Source organism: Adiantum capillus-veneris, chromosome 12, assembly GCF_014529385.1.
Source record: "Adiantum capillus-veneris isolate H3 chromosome 12, ASM1452938v2, whole genome shotgun sequence".
NCBI classification, from domain to species: domain Eukaryota; kingdom Viridiplantae; phylum Streptophyta; class Polypodiopsida; order Polypodiales; family Pteridaceae; genus Adiantum; species Adiantum capillus-veneris.
This window is the reverse complement of record NC_140942.1, coordinates 17,327,354-17,341,791: the sequence shown is the minus strand read 5'-3', so window position 1 is coordinate 17,341,791 and position 14,438 is coordinate 17,327,354. Positions and strand designations below refer to the sequence as shown.

At 40.8% G+C, this 14,438-nt stretch overlaps 1 pseudogene; it reads left to right on the top strand.

Annotated features, from left to right (window-relative positions):
* Positions 1-11,010: 11,010 nt before the first annotated feature.
* LOC147445374 (putative protein phosphatase 2C 46) lies at positions 11,011-14,199 on the top strand (annotated as a pseudogene).
* The last annotated feature ends 239 nt before the right edge of the window (positions 14,200-14,438 follow it).

Genomic DNA, 14,438 nt, shown 5'->3' with positions numbered 1-14,438 from the left:
GATTGAGTCGTCTCGATCATCTTTTTACACAAATCCAACCTCTGTTTTTCTATTTTTGCATACGGATAAGTCATCCACCTTTTCTCCTGGGTTTGGTTCCTTTTAAGTCGAGCTTCATAAGCTTTTAGTAGCGCATCCAACTGCTCGTTTACCTTGTCTGCCAGTACAAATCCTCCTGATCCTGCACTTTTGGGTTTTGCTATTTCCTTGGGTGATATGGCTGCTGTGGTGTGTGAGCTTAAGCTAGCTAGATCCTCTAACCGCTCCAATCTGTCCTTGGTATGTTTCAACTCCTCGGATAGGGCTGTTTGCTCACGTTCCTTCCTGGATTTCCTACGCGCCTTTCTAGCTTTCCAAGTGCTTCTCCGATTTTTCGTTTCTGAACTTTGGGCATCAGTTTTTGGTTCTTCAACTATGGGTTCATTCGTCCTTCTTTGAGCTTGGGCCCGTGTTACCGCCTGAATAGGTATGATTGTTTCATTTTCCGATCCTCCACTGGAAGGTACTGTTTCTAACATATTCAAGGTGGTTTTTGCTCCTTTGCTCGGGTTTTTAGGGCAATCGGGAATCAAATGAATAATTACACATTCTGGGCAATACACATTGACTCTAATGATTTCATCATGAGAACAGTCTCTCAGCCAATGGTCTCCTCCACACTTGTAAGAGGGTCCCTTGGGTTGTTGAGGTGATCCTTGAGCTCCTCTTTGTTGGTAAGAATGCCTCTATCCGCCCATGCCTCCATTGGCTATGAACACTAGTGTTCGTTCATCTAGGCTATATCTTCCTTCTCCTGCTGCCTGTGTAGCAGTTGGTGTTCCCTGATTTCCTATCATGCTCCATGGTTCTAGCGTCGAGGGTTCTTCTGGTGGATAATAGACAGGGTTTGCCGCATATCCATTGGGATCTTCATAATATGCATGCATAGGCACCAAAACCTTATCTTCTGATTCAGTTACTGTTGGTGTGTATCTTATACCAACTGGTCGTAATCCTGGTAGGCGTGGTTGTTGCCCCAACACCGGTTGTGGTCTTTCTACACCTACAGGTCTTGGTAAGTTGCCAGCTTGATATCTAGGCATCGGTGGAACTTGAGGGGAAGCTACTGGGGCTTGGGGAGTGTAAGGTCTCTCTCTCACATATCCCTTGTTATAATAACATTCCTCGGTCTCATGGTTTGTCCATTTTTGTTCAATAGCACACCACTTGGGCTGTTTAGCCTGGGTTTTGGTGGACAAGACGTTGATCTTTTTTAGCACTTCATCTACAAGCTGTTCCTGATTTACCACTACTTCTCCTTTTGGTGCTGTCTTAGAAGACTTGCTTCCACTTTGCTGTGAAGACGAATCGTCATCAAGGTCCTTGAACTCCCCCTCTTTGTAGACCGCACAATTGTCCACAAGGTACAGAGCCTCCTTGGTCAACTCATTCAACGTCGTGCTCCTCTTCATATGTAAGTCTTTCTGGAGATCTGCATTCCTTAGTCCTTGGATGAATATCAGCATAAGTCTGGACTGAGTTGGCAGTTCTTCAACATGACATAACTAAACATATATTTTTAGTCTTAGGACTACCTTTCGTACAGATTCTCCATCTTTTTGTTTGAATTTATGGATCTGTGAGATGGTATTATGAGCGACTCCCCTTTGAGAGAATTCCTCGATAAACTCATCAAACACTTCCTCCATCGACTCAAAGTCTCTACGCTCTACAGAGTCAAACCAAGTGGCAGCATCATCCTCTAGGATTAGTCCAAACCCTGCAAATTGGGTAGGAAAATCTAACACCTCTTCGGCCCTAATTACACGCACAAAGGCTGCTACATGATCTCTTGGGTCTCTTCTTCCTGTGTATTTCTTGTTTACCCATTTTTGTACTTGAGAAGGTCTAATCCTTCGATGGTCTACAAACCTCATCATTGGATCTCCCCGTCCTAGCCGATATAACTCCTCAGGCCTTCTGTAATAGGCTGGTTCCTCTCCCAATGGTGCTCCTAAGCCATAATTTCTAACGGTTCTCGCTGGAGGTGGTTCTTCTCTGTGAACTCGTTCTATGGGTGGTCCTCCAGGCTCTGTTGACCCTTGTGTTTTTGGCTTACTCTCTGCCTGATACCTTGAATAGTGTGGTGGTTCTTGAAAATCCCTGAGCCCTCGTACGGCTTGGTAACCATCTCGGTTTCAGTCTGATTCCATTGTTGCACTCTGTCAAAGCCATGCCTGCAATGATGGCTAGTTTGCTGGTTGGTCTTGGCCGTTGAATGCTTGCGGTCGGGCGGAATGTGAGGTAGCGTCATACTCATCTGAAAAAGGATTCGTTGACTTACTTGGGGTGTAGGTGGCTCTTGGCACTTCCTCAGGGGCATATGCTGATGCTCCTGGACTTGTTGCCATCTCTACCTCCTCTGGGAGAATACGTTGGTATTCTCGCCCGTATCTATCAACAAAAACTATGCCCTTCCCCGTAGCAGTTTCATAAGAGAATAAGTAAAGAACCTTGTCTTTGCTTAATTCGTTTACGTATGGTTCTTTGCTGCGAAAGTAAGAGACTATCCCTCACTCTCATGTTTGTAGATTCCCACATTCTCATTATAAGTTGGAATCCTGGTTGTTTTCTTATCATACATAAAAATAGCTCCGAGCCGATCAATGTTTGGTGGCGGTTCTTGAGTTTCTGAAACCATTTTCCCTTTCACCACGTTATCTCCATATCTGTTGTAATCTTCAGGGTTACTAACTATTAAATAGTGGTTCCTCTTTTCGTCTCGGAATCTATCTCCATCATCATAGACTCGGATTATCTCCAATCTTTCAGCTGGCCTCTCTTCGATACAAATGCACTTGCGGCCTCGATAGTCAGAATAGACTAGGGCTCCTCTCGAGTTTGTTCCCTCCAAGAAGATCACCGTGAGCTTGGAATCACTCAAAGGACTTTGGGAGGTGCTTCCTCCTTGCATAGGTCCATCATAGGTGAAACTTCGTGGCTATGGACTACCCATCATGAAGAAGGATTTGTCTGACGAAGTGTCAGTATCACTACCTTCCTCAATAATCGGTGCTAGCGGATCTAGCCTGGCCTGAGTTACACTCTCTTCAGTGGACACTAAGCTACCTTGGTCACCTGCCACCTTCTGGTCTCTAACAATGTATCTTCTTGATCGTAAATTCATCAAAATTATCAATGCAATTTATCACAAATCCAACCACTGACTTGGCAAAGGTCAGTTTCTGCTCAACTTCTTGCTTTGTTGCTGAATATACCTGTACACAAGCGTTTTAATTTCGGCAATTGAATCAAAGGATTTATCTACTAGAGGTTATCTTAGTAATGATTGGTATAACTGGAGAGTTAATCTCAACCACTAGTGTATTTTATACACTGATGATGTTCTAGATTAGGTTTGCTAATCTGAAACAATACTACCCTCAGATGTTGGTCAACTTACGCGAATAAGTCTGAATTCAGTCTTTGCTTCGTCAAATGGGAAAAAAAGGTCTAAATTCACTTCTGAAAGAAGTTCTGAAACCCTCAAGCCAAATGGAATCTCACTGTCTATGCCAGGTCAAATTTTCTTTGCAGTATGACCCAATAGACATCCTACACGTAGGATATCTCCTGCTGTGTTTTGCCTGGATTTTTGCACTGTTGTTTCCCCTTGTTGTGCTGAGCTTACTTCTTCTTTTACTTTTTGATTTGGACACCTATTAGCTGGTCAATGAGTCAGAAATCAGTTCCGACAGCCTGTTGCTGATATTGATCAGTCTAATCAACTCCAAATTGGACCAAAATTGACTAGGAGGCTTGCCTTAGGCTATATAACACCTTACTATGCTCAAAGTCAAAGTCCGGCTTCATTTTCATGCATTAGATATCCTACACGTAGGATGTCTTTTTCATCAGAATGGCTTCAAACTCAAAGCCTAGGCTCCCCTTGAGTTGCTGATCACTTTGGTATACTCAGAATTCAGTTTGGAGTCCCAAATCACTCAGAAGACATCCTACGCGTAGGATGTCTTTTTGGCCTGTTTGACCCCAGATTGGTCCCATAGCTTCCCTTGGATGTCAGTAACCCAGTGGTATGCTTAGATTTTGGTTTGGATGTCAAAAGTCCCAAATTTCAGCTGTTCTTGCTTTTTCAGTCAAAAGTGCTAAAGTCCGCTTTGAACCCAATTTTCTTACCCAAATGAGGTGAAACCCCTTTCATTCACTCAATATATCATGCAAGACATGCTCATACAGCCATCTTATGGTTTTGGTCTCAAAATAATGTTTTGGCACTATTTGGGTAGGATGTCTAGCAATTTCAGTCTATCTGGCCTTATCTTGTCAAGATATGGCCAAAGTCCACTTTCCAATTGAAATTAGGGTAAACCCTACCTTCTGAACACACTGGTCAGCTTAAAATCCCAAAATTCCTCCCAGATTAGCCTGTAGACATTGTACGCGTAGAATGTCTCTTGGCTTAAAATTAAAGTTTTTTCTGACAGGAATGCTCCTGATGCTCTGTAGATCTATCAGAAACACTCACAATAACTTTTGGACTTCAATTAGGCTTTCAAACACACTTTTGCGTCTTTTTGCGTTTTTTTAAATTATTATTTTTTTAATTACAAACTTGTTATGATTTTACCAAGCAAGTGTACATGCATGAAATGCTCTAGATCCTGAATCATGATGTCCTATTTACTCTACTCCTACGTATCATGTGAAATGGTGATAATGGTGTTTTTGGTTGCTTTTTGGCCTCTCCTGCTCTCAAGCTCTCTTCTCACCGCTTCTACCACTCCGACTCCTACTCTAGAACTCGAATACTACCTAGAACTACCTAAGTCAACCTCATCTACCTAAGTCGAAGGATCTAGACCAGACACACGCTTTCTAGACTCCCTCTAAGACCTAGAGAGTCCTCCACCCTTTGATCCTATCTAAATGTAAAGTGAAACTCTTGGCAAGCCAAAAATCCCAATCCTCAAGGATTAGTCTCGGTCACCTACCTAAGCTTTTCGTCCCCGGCAGCGGCACCAACCTCATCTACCTAAGTCGAAGGATCTAGGCCAGACACACGCTTCCTAGACTCCCTCTAAGACCTAGAGAGTCCTCCATCCTTTGATCCTATCTAAATGTAAAGCGAGACTCTTGGCAAGCCAAAACTCCCAATCCTCAAGGATTAGTCTCGGTCACCTACCTCAGCTTTTCGTCCCCGGCAGCACCGCCAATGTTGGACGGATACGCCGCGACGGACGTCAGCACAGCGAGAACTCACCTAACATGTAATGTCAGCTAAGGACGAAGATCGACCCACAGGCGCGTGGAAGCAAGCATAAGGTGTCAACCTACACTCGACCGACTCCTAACTAATTCCTATAGAGGTCTCTACCAATTGTCTAAGTCACAACCTTCAAGAGTGCATAAGAGAAAACTTCCTACAACGCTTTCTAGAGCTGAACACCCATCAAACAATCTCAAAACACCATAGAACTTGAAGGAGACCCTACTGATACCAATAGGTCACTCTCCCTAAGGTATATGAACCAAAATCCCGACTCAAAACACCCGGTGCAGAAACACGTAGGATGTCTGGCCAAAATCTACAGGTCTTTGTTTCCAAAATCTAAAGTGCCTAAAGTGTAGTTCTACTCAATGTGAACGCGTGGATATGCTGCAATGCAAAATCGGACAACGTATGCTCACCCAAACAACCGATGAAGCTCGTAGAAGGAGCTTGCAAAACCGGACCATACGCGTGCAATGTAGGTATCGCCGCGTAGCTCTCGTCGGGGGCAACACGCTGCACTTCTCCGCACTCGGTTTCAACCACCGGAGCACACGTAGCGTCAAGATGAAGCTCACACACTCTCTCTCTCTCTCGTACACAGTACGCTCACTCACAAACTTCAAAACTTGTTTTTAAAATGACAAAAAGGTTTTTTCATTAAGGTCAAAAAGTGGTATATATACCTTACAATTTCTCAAACCCTAAAGTTCCAAAATCAACCATCTACTCAATCTAACTATCAAAACTAGGATACAATCTGGAAACTTCTGTAAGTCCCAATAATTACAAGGTGAAAAATCAGGTTTTCCTCAATGAATGAATAATTACAAAAAGTAAGAGTCCTCCGAGTAGTTACTGCCGTGGGGTGTGTCCAACTTCTAACAGCATGGCTCTTGGTTGGATTTGCACTCCATAGCCAAGAGTGTTGGTGTAGGCTCTCAATCTCTACTTGTTTGGAGAAGGAGAGGGAGCTCTTGCACTTTGCAGAATGCACCATGAGAGTGTGTGTGGGAGAGTATACCCTTCAAGAAACCCCCTAGCTTGCTTTGGTCGACCCCCCCTTGTAGCTCATGATTGAAGCTCATTGGACAGGAGGCATTAAAAGCAGCAAGGGTAGCCTTGGGACAAGTGTCCCCTTTTCCCCTTTGAGAGAGAGGACTTGATAAATGCAAAGATAATTAATTAAATCTCCTAAATTATCATTAGATCCCTTGGGTGGCCAACCGATAGGCTTCAGGCACACCATGAGGGCAACATGAGGAGGAACTTGACAAGTGTCCCTTTTGCTTTTTTTGTACCATGAATGCCTTGCGTGAGGTGTGGGTGTTCTCTCTCATTCCCCCTCTTGTAGGGCTCACCCCCTACTTGTAGGGATTGAATCTTGAATTTTTGACATCTCAAGACCCTCAAGCTTAGGCCCAGTTCCCACCACAAGCTTGGCCCTTAAGCACTTCAGCCTTGGGCTGAGTTCTCACCTCAAGTACAGCCCTAGCATCTCAAGCATGACAAGCACCTCAAGCATCTGAATCATCAAGCATCTCAAGCACCTCAAGCACCTTAGTCATCAAGTACAACTAGCACCTCAATCACCTCAAGCTTGGGCCGGGTTCCCACCTCAAGCTCAACCCTAGCTTACTTAAGGTCAAAGGACTTTTACACTAACTATTGGAGGTCTTCAATGAAGCTAACCCTAAGATCTTATGCTCCATTGGTTAGCCTTGCTCTTTGATAGACCATCTCTCATTTGGGCCCCTTTACCATTGGCTCCGTGTTGAGATAGATCTATAAGCACATGTCTATATCTTAACCCTTGTTCCCGTTTATTCTCCCACATTAAATGATCAGTTTAACATGAGAAAATCAGTTGGGTTGGTTAGATATTAGATTTTATGTCACTAACTTTCTTGGCTTATGTATAAGTCACATGTTACAAAATACATACATCAAGTCGGCAACTCGTTTAGGACTTAATCGATTTTGTTTTTTAGTATACACAAAAGCAAACTAAGACCAATTTCTTTCACAGCTACCACTTGAGGCAGCAACAGACAATACTCTCACAACCACATGTTGAAGTTCCACTTTTTCTCCATCGTACTCTTTCCAACAAACCGGTGCGCTCACCGTCTTGATAGCATCTATATTCCAACGATCCCTACTCTGCTAGTAAATGCATCATCTGCATGTATGTCACGTGTCCATCCACATTGCCTAATAGTTGGGCACATACTTTCTTGAAATCACTAATCACTTCATTGTTTGAAAATTGGTTGCGCATCTGGAACTTGGGATCTAAGACAAACCCTGCTCCATGTAAAGGGGTATGTAGCTGCTCGCATCATCTTTTGACAAATGACATGATCATGGATTTCTCTTTTCCTACATAAGATGTACAGTCTTTTAACTTGCGAGAGGCTTCATGCATGTACTAGGAAACCCGTCCAAAGATAGAGGCTTCTTTGTCCACTAATCGTATCAGATGAGTGAAGGGTTCTGTGACATTAACAATTTTGTCTACATTTCTCCAAAAACCAAGAGAGTTTACAAGCTGATAGCATTTGGAAGTAGCAGGTTCATACTTGGGATATTTATCAAGCCAAATGTCCCATCTTCTATCCGCCACTGTTTCAACAAGAGCTGCTTTAATCTGTTGTAGTGTAGAGAGAAAATAGTACGTTGTCGCAAAACGGGTCACACAAAAAATTTGTAATTTTTTTTTGGGGGAATTTGTTCTAAATAAAGCGTAAGAAAATGAATGATCTCTTATAAACTTCACCAAGTGGGTTGCATCTAGGAGAGTTTTCTTAATAGAAGGAACTTTTCTAAAGTCCTTTAAGAATAGATTCAAAGTGTGAGAAGCACATGGAGCCCATGTAATCTCTGGATACTTTGCTTCAATTGCTTTTCCAGCTACTTTGTAGTTAGATGCATTATCTGTGACAATGGTTGTCACATTTTTAGGTCCCCTCGCTCTTTTGATCGAACGCTCATATACACCAGTAAAATATCCACTAGTTTTCTCTTTCCGGGATGTATTGACGCTTCAAGAAAGATGGAACCTCTTGGAAAAATTAACATCATATTAATCAATGGTTTCTTCTGACAATTTGTCCAACCATCTAGAGCGATTGTGCATCCATGTTGTGGCACACAATCAAGAGTTGTGCGCTTTAAAATATTCTCTGAAGTAGTTTTACTTTATCCAAATACTCTATACGCATCTTATTATAATCAGGTATCACAAAACCCTTCTTCGATGTGCTCATCGAAGCATATTTGAAGATAGGATTTCGAATGACACTAAAAGGAATTTTACATGCCACAAATGCTTGCTTCCACTTAAGATGGAGTTCAAGCAGCCAATGTTTATCAAATGCTTGATGCAAAGTAGGACCACTTGGTGCAGGTTCTCCTTCAGTCCATGCTTCACTCCGGCTTATGTTAGCAGAGCTTGCGGTAGGATTAGAGCTACAAGCCCCAACAAAGGATGAATGGCACCCTCCTTGACCTTAAGCAGGGGTCGAGGGAGGGTTTTGATCATTCTCAAGTGTCATCTCCACATCCCTAGCCATAGATGGAGCCATCATTTGGGACCTCCCTTTTTCTTGTCCTCAAGATGTACTCTCTTTGTCCTAAGCGCCCACTCGGGAAACTTTTCTTCAATACCTCTTAGGGGGTTTTTGCAAAAGCTGTCACGTTTCCAGGAATTTTGAACACATGTTCTTTTATCCTCTGAGCATTTCCGCTAAAATTATGGCCGCAGATCTTACACCTCAACTTTGATGTAGTCTTTCCACTGACCAATTCATCTACGTAGTTCCACTCATATCCTTTCACCATCTTCTTATAATTTGTAAACTCAAACATGAATAATTGCTAAATACTCATCTAAAATCAAAATCTAATACCATTTACATTACTTTATTCATCAACATTGAAAAAAAACATAAATTTTCAACCTCTTTAAATTTTAAATATCAAATTTTTTTCCTTCAAGTGTGAGCTTTCACTCTATACCTGAATCATGATAAATAAATCGCTTAATCTATTTCAATAACTTCCAAGTGTGAGTAAATTGTACACAAAGCAAGATATCTTTAAAAATCCTACCAATTACCTCCAAGTGTGAGTGTAACTCTACACATGGCAAGCAATCAAAATTCACTACTTATCTAAATCTCTTCTAGGTGTGACATACCTCTACACAAAGCAAGAGATTATTATTGAATTTACCTAAATTTTCTGTAGTGTGAGTATTACTCTATAGATGACAAACAATCATTAGATAAATCTAACCTAAGTTAGTTCCAGGTGTGAACATAGTTCAACACACAACAAGTAACTCCTAACTTTAACTATCTAACTTAAGCTACTTTTAAGTATGAGCATAGTTCAATACAAAACAAATAACTGCTAGCTTTAACTATCTTAAATCACTTCCAACTGTGAGTTTCCTCTACACAAGCCAACTAATCACTTACCACTTTTCTTAATTTATCTCCCAATGTAAGATATACTTCACACAGTACAGATAAAGACTAAACTCAAAACTCCAAAGCCTAAAAGAAACTACATTTAACTAATTTAACTTTTTATCCTAAGCTCTAATTTTTTACTAAAAAACTATATAACTAAATTTAAAATGGCTTTTTTAGATTTTTTTTGATGTTGTAAAGCTCACCTATAGATGAGAAAAGGGGGAAGAGAGATCAATAGAATGAGGAAAGCAGTCCGTTTTCATAGTATATAGAGGGCTATATTTCGATCAAAATTCTAAGAAATTATATGATACGGTGTTTTTGTTGATGTGACACCGTATAATATGGTCGAATAAAGAGAGGTGTCGTATAATACGCCCATTTAAAATGTACTATACATACATCGTATAATGTACAATGCAACTTAGGATGACTGAGTGTGTATGTGTGAGAGAGAGAGAGCCGGAGGGAGTAATAACCTTTACCTTTCTTAATTACTTCCCACTCCACAATTTTCAATAAGGATGAAACCTTCAATCATGAATCACACTCGTTATTAAATGATTCTTAATTTTTTTACGACTGTGTAGACCTACCTATCTACAACCTATCTTGATTAGTAGTGTTTGAGAAAGTGTGACACAAGTTACATTTGTAACGCTGATTGAAAACTAGAAATTGCCGATTGAGAATCCTCAGCTTTATATGCCACGAGGTGCGCTGATCCCATGCACATGGACCCATAGCAAATAAGCCGAGGATTGAGAACACGATTAATAGAAAAAAGTTGACCTTGATTTAAAAATAAGTAATGTAAAAAAAATTAGAAAAGTAGGCCAGTTTCCTTCTAGGCTAGTTCGTGAGCGGCTAACCGTGACTCTTGACGAGTAAAGAGTTTCATATTCTGTTGAATTCACCAGGGGAGAAGCTGAAATTACCATTGGTAAATTTACCATCAGGAAGAAGAAATAACCATATTCTGTTGAATTTACCAGGGAAGAAAAAATTACCATTGGTAAATTTACTATCATTTAAAGTTAACGGCGGCGAACCATTTAAAGTTATAACTTGCATTTATTAAAGCCTATTGCATGGATTGCCATTTGCTCCCTCCCTCAATATAAATTTGAAGAGCGCTTGGCTTCCCAGCGCCTGCTCCCTTCTCCGCATTTTCCTTCCTTCCCGCCATCGCTTCTCTGTTGAAAGCAGCAATTGAGCCGAATCGAGCTGACTTTCTAGTGTAGCTACGCCTTTGATGAAATGAGAGATGTTAACTTGGCTGAAGAAAACGTTCTCGGCATGCGACTGCCAGCCCCCGGGGGTATAAAAAAACGAACAAGGAAATGCGACGTTCTCGGCATGCGCCTGGCCGTAGCCCCGGGGTATAAACAAACGAACAAGGAAATGCGGGAAGATCAGGCGCTAATGTGGTTCAATGATCTGGTTCCGCATGCTTTTGGTGACATCTCCATGGCTGATAGGTGCTATTGAAACTTTTTTCGGTATCTATGATGGTCATGGAGGAATTGAGGCAGCTCAATACGTTTGTGAACGTCTATATGCCAATCTTCAAGGTGATTGGCTCACTTTTTCCATTATTCTTTTGCATACTTCATTGCCTAGTACAATGCATAGCCTAGAACTCGATTGATTGATATTAATTCACGTAGTTCTCAGTACAATTGTGGATAGTTATGGTTAATTAGTTATGTAGTCAACAAATTAGCTTATCAAGGACTGATCAGGAATACTAGATAGAGGCTTTTCAGTGAGAAATTGACATCGTCTTTGAAAATCGTCTGTAATGATCTTTCTAGCTGTTGTGCCAGTCAAACCCCTCTTGCTGCATGAATTATGTCATTGAGACTTTAATAGAACTTATAAAATGTTGAGTTCAAGTTATAGAGTATCAGGCCTAACCCTTCTCTCCGGCCATCTTTATGGCATTTTGCTTGCGGCCGTAGTTAATATATTAGACCTCGTCCTACTTTATTGAACTCTGCTTTGTATCAGACCTTTGCCAATGACGGCTTCGACAATCGATCAGTCAAACTCAAGTGCATGGATGGATTCATTGGCAGCTTTTTGTTGCTCCATGTGTTCTTAATTCATGCATCTGAGTACCTATAATTAATTAGTCCATATGGCAAAGTTGTTGTATCAGACCTTTGCCAATGACGGCTTCGACAATCGATCAGTCAAACTCAAGTGCATGGATGGATTCATTGGCAGCTTTTTGTTGCTCCATGTGTTCTTAATTCATGCATCTGAGTACCTATAATTAATTAGTCCATATGGCAAAGTTGTTGTATAGTTAACTTCTTATTATATATTGTACTTGCCGGGCTCAACTACAACTCCCCTTCTCTAGTACTTTCCGCATTAGAATTTGAGATGTCGACTCGACGTTTGTAAAACACTTCACTCCTTTGGTTTTTGTCATTAAGAGCACGTACATGTGTTTCTTTCCTGAAGTTGAGTATCGTTTACTTCTAATTAAGTACTAATTGTCTCGTCTTATTATCTTTGAAGGATTTGCAACACCTGAAAATGGAGGCATGTCTGAAAAGGCTATTCAAAATGTTTTTCTAGCCATTGAGGATGGGCTTTTAAATCTTGCAAGGCAAGAGATTGCTTCAGATAAGCACTTAGTGACGGTGGGAACTTGATGCCTAGTTGGGGTCATTGTGGGGCAGGACCTATATATCGCAAATGTTGGAGATTCACGAGCCGTTTTGGGGAGAGCTATGACTGCAGATGGTCACATCATGGCCACACAAGTAACAATTGATGAGAATCTAAATACTCCAAAAGCTCAAGAAGAGCTGAGAAATCAGTACCCTGAAGATCGCAGTATTGTAAAATTCGCGCGGGGGTCCTACAGAGTGAAGGGCATCATTCACGTGAAACAAGCCCCATGCATTCGATGGTTTCAAGTTTGGTTGACGTTTATATTACATTTGAGTTTGGTTGACGTTATTACATTCGAGTTAACTCCCCCATGAAGAAAATTTCACAGATTTTCCTCAAACTTGTACAGGTAACGAAGTCAATCGGAGATCTATATTTGAAGTCACCTTCAGAAGTGAGCCCAGACGCACTGCCGGTTAATTTTTGAATGACTGAGCCTCTGATGCGACAGGTACTATCAGCTGAACCGAAAATAAATGTTTGGAGGCTTCATCCACATGACAAGTTTTACATTTTTTCTTCTGACGGGCTATGGGATCTTTTGAGCAATGACACTGCTTGTGAGATTGTGGAGAAATGTCCACAAGATCGGTAGGCTATTGTCACTTTTTTCTATTGTTGTGTTAACAATAAAACTAGCAACTCTAATTAAGTTTATTAGTTGTGGAATTCTTTTACCAAGGATATAAATTCTAATATATATATATATATATTCATAAATTCAAATGGCCCTGGCATAGCTTGGTTTATATATCATATATAATAATAGCTTTGTCATGGTGATGCATGGATCATATGATAACATTCACTATGAATGCAGAAGCCACAAAAGTAGATCATGTGGTTGAGTCTGAGGGTGTACACAATGAATTCTGAGGCTTACCTGCATCAACATAATTTAACTACATTATATATAGGAAGATGTAACTATGAGGAGATGCCTCTTCGTTATGAACCTACTCATCAATTACATTAGATCAGACAAGGCCTGTAAAGTTACAACCCAATGCAACAAGGGAGAACCCGATGCAACAACACAACAGGGAGTCACCAGTCAATTATAAGAGAAATTATAAGAGAACGCAGATGGAAGTAGTGCCAGACATATATAGGATTGCAATTCAAGACATAAGAGAGATGGCAGTGGTGGACTTGCCGATGCAAATCCTTACAGAGGGCTCCCTTATTTATACTCTACTGCACCCACCCATTACCATTTCATTTCAGTATCTTAGGTTCCTTGAGGTGCCCTAGGTGGATTTCTTTTCGTCATTGCTGTGGGTTCCTTGCTAAAGAAGATCGCCTTCAGACTGTGGGCCATACCTTGTTGGGATCTCTTTGTTTGGACAGCTAGAAAAATGAAATTAATTATTTTAAGCTAAAATTTGTGACAATCATTACTATTAAGCACTTGTTTTTCAAGAATGTGCTTCTGAAATTCTTTTGAATGTCTCTTCAATTGATCACAAAATTTTGATGTTTTATTTTTGTGCTGTACAGGGGGTTGCAAGGAAGTTAATAAGAGCAGCGCTTACTGTAGCTGCTAGGAATTTAAGAATGCAATATGAAGACCTGAAAGATGTTCAAAGGGACGCCAGGAAAGCTTTCTATGATGACATTACTGTCATTGTCGTTTTTCTGGATTATGGTAAACAGGAAAATGTTCCAAGAGTTTCAATTAGAGCTGGCGTCAATGACAGAATGGTGCCTCAAAAGTATCTCTCAGAGAGGTGGCATCAACCACAGAGTAGTTTTTAATTGGACACAGTAGTTGCCAAAGAAGTAAAGTAGTTTTGGGCCAAGTAATATTTTTGGACACAGTAAAGTAGTTTTGGACACGGTAATCTTCTAAATAGTTGCCAAAGAATTAAAGAAGTTTCTGGACAAAGTAAGCACGCGTCTATACAACCTTGCTGTTTCAATTTACATGTATTTGTAGGTGAGTTGTTGGTGTAGAATTTTGTACATTGATCAGCATTATGCACTTGTTGCAATTG